Source organism: Diabrotica undecimpunctata, chromosome 1 (genome assembly GCF_040954645.1).
Source record: "Diabrotica undecimpunctata isolate CICGRU chromosome 1, icDiaUnde3, whole genome shotgun sequence".
Classification (NCBI taxonomy): Eukaryota; Metazoa; Arthropoda; class Insecta; order Coleoptera; family Chrysomelidae; genus Diabrotica; species Diabrotica undecimpunctata.
Window position 1 is genome coordinate 161,756,493 of NC_092803.1, and position 3,502 is coordinate 161,759,994.

Consider the following 3,502-nt stretch of genomic DNA (forward strand, 5'->3'; position numbering starts at 1 on the left):
CGACAATTAATCGACAAGCAGGAACGCCACAGTGCTGGCAACTTGACCAACTTGTACGTAAAATGTCAAAAATCAATTTTGTAAAATGTTAGAATTGAATTCACTGTTAAAATTCAAAATTAAAATATACAAAAATATTCTAAAACTGTTTTTTGTGGAATGTCTAAGTTAAATATTATATTTATATGGAATTAAGCCACAATTAATTGTAATGAAAATTACATTTTTTAATTGTTGTTCGACGTTTCTATTTCCTCTCCGGAAATCGTTTAACGGATTTCCAATTGTTTAATTTACAATCCAGAAAACTCATTAATGCGTACCACGCATACCTAAGCAACCGCTGAGTTCATACAGCGGAATTAAAGTAGGCTTAGGCTTAGTAGTAAAATTAACAGCGGCTAGGCGTCTGAACCATACACATATAGCATTTTTCATATAAAAAAACTTGCACGTCATTCAAGATTTACCTCGTCAGAACCCCACAGCGTTGCCAAAACATCAGAATAGTTAGAGAGTGAGAAATTTTTAAAATGTCAACTTTTTGTCAAACTATTATATTAACAATAAATACACTTAGTTTTAAGACTACTGCAACATACTAAAATACATAAGAAAACATTTTAATACAAAATTATATATTCTAAATTTTAAACTTACCTCTTTTAGGGCTGTAATAGTAAAGATGTCCCGCCATTATTTCTTTCTCAGCTTTCTACAGACTATTTATTTGTTTTGACATAGCACAATCACAATACACAACAATAATTAGTTTTTAAAGCTATTAGTCTAAATTTAATATGTATTTATAAATACAATGTATTAATATATATTATATTATGACCAAATTGTGTAAGAAATCAAAACATAAACAAAGTTCTTACTCTAAAAAAGCGGCAACACTTTATACACTTTTGTAACACGCTGAACTGTCAATAAAATTTGAAGTATTCCGGGGTGATTCCGGTATCAGCTGCGTACAATTATCTAATCTATTTAATTAAAATTATTATTTTGTGCAATATTCGACTTGAAGAGTTATTTCATAAAATTTATATTATTAATAATAACAAATGTTTTTGGTTATTTAATCAATATAATTCTAAAATTTTCAATATAATGATGATTACATTCTTCTGATTATTACACTATGTTGACGCCTATGAAAGATCGAGCAGTTCCGAATGGGTTTCGTATTATTAGCTGTGTTAGAAACATTTGAACTCTAAGGTTGACGTTCTGGAAATTTTAAATACAAGTGACGTCACTGTGTATAAATCGTGACGTGCAAGTGTTATACTTTGAAAAATGGTATATATTGGTAACAGGGATAGCCAAGGTCAAATCATGTTCGGATTTCGCTCCCATTCGTTTGGTAGCGCTGCTAGTCTCGTTCCTGCGCTGAGGGAGTGTGCTGTGGTCAATTCAAAGTTGAGTTTATGGCGCCATATTTGTATCTGTTTTATTTTTTATATGTAATGTAAACAGCAAGGAAATAAAGAAGGAAAAATTAAGAGGTAATTAGCCTAGTAAAGAGTAATCATTATTTAATTAATTATTATATATTCCAAATTAATAAAGAATAAATTCGACACAGTTTAACCTATACATTTCAAATTAAAAACAAAACAATTGACCCAGTTTAACACAAGCCTGGATGTTTAAAAAATTACGACACTTAGACCTTGTTGGAAATTAATACAAGGTACGAATTGTTAAACAAGTGAGAAGAATTGAGCTGAGTAAGTAGTTTTACATAGCGTGATCCAGTTTAACACATGGAATACATGACATAAAGACTCTAAGGCACGGAGTTGGCGATACATAAAAACAAGCAGAAGTTGGTCGACAGACAGTAAGAGCGAGGCGCCCTGAGTGGCCCCACGCGAGGGGTTAGTGGGAAGTGGTCACGCAGCAGCTCCACGCCATAGTGTGGAGATCGGAAGATACGCAGACAGTGGACGCGTTATTTAACTCGACGGGGTAGTGTGACGTATAAAGTGTCGGCAACTGGAGATTCAAAGGTACGACATCTCAAATCCCGGTATACTGGAGGCGTATTCCCTAGCTAGAGCCTAGATACGCAGAGGTAACTAAGATCTCTATATACTAACCCCACGTATATCTAATAGCACGGAAATTGTCTGACCTTTAATTCCTTGCTTGTCTCTTCTCGTCTCCCTTCGCGCCTGATCGAACATTTTGGTCATAACTGATATTTGTAATGTACAGTCTAGTTAATACATTGTAAATTCGAAATTTGTTTTGTTATTCCTAGCCGTTACAGGTCGAGACTAGAAGAGATACACTTTTCGCTTATGCAGTGCTCCGGCTTCTAACGTAAGCCCATAGCCTCTCACTCTTTGCAGGACCCGAGACCGAGAAGTCCTTAATTCCCTCCCTGAAGATTTTCCTACCCTCTTGTAAATCCGCGAGGGCGAAACCAGTCAGTCCAGACTAGTGGAGCCAGTAAGCCTTGCCCCGCTCGCAGGGATAAGTATCCCCTAAGAATTGTAGAGGCCTTGATAAGGATATTGAGACAGACGTCTTCTACAATGGTGACAGCCTTATCAGAGTGGAGACATTTCATTTGAGGGGTTTAGTCGATTTATTTACAGCTTCAATTCTAAATTATCACGCTTAACCCCCCAATCTATTAGAATGGTGTCTTCACCCCCAATATACTTTTATGTATTATTACAATAGTAATCATGCATTATTAGATATAATTTAAAAATTTTTATATAAGTAGTGCAAAAAGATACAATTTTAGACGATTTTTTATTATGGCATCGAACACATCATATGGAATACCAATGGAAAAACGAAGAAATGAACAAACAAGATGTTGTGTTCCAGTTACATGGATACTACTAGCATCTACTAGCAAGGATTTCCAAGTCCACGAAATTATATGGATATGTTTGATAAATGGGTGAGTGCTGTTAAGAGCCCTAAATTGTAAATTTATGCTACTAAAATTGTAGTAAAATGCCTTTTGCAGGCATATTTATTCACATAAAACTTGACATAAGAATGACAACAATTATTTAAATACTGACCAGTTGTCACAACATTAAGAAAACTAAATTATACTATACTTGGCTTGTATTATTAATATTTCTTGTAACACATATAACATTTCTTGTAACATTTTTATAAATAAACTATATTTTATTCTCTAATTTTTTTAATCACTTTGGCATTTTAATGTAATGGAAAATAAATATAGTCTCAACATAACAAGAAAACCAAAAAAGTATACGAAAAATATTTATTATCGTATATGATAAGGATTTTTCTTGTTATTTTAGGATTATATCGATTTTCCTTTACTTTAAAATGAGTTCACAATCCTAGGCAATATTACTAAACTTTTGAATTTAGCGCCATGTATATATAGTTACGCTCCCGGTCACTAGGTGATGCGCCAATTATTGTTCTATTCGTTAACACGGAAGTTTAAATGCTAGGTGGTAGTGTGCTATGGTTATAAACTCGT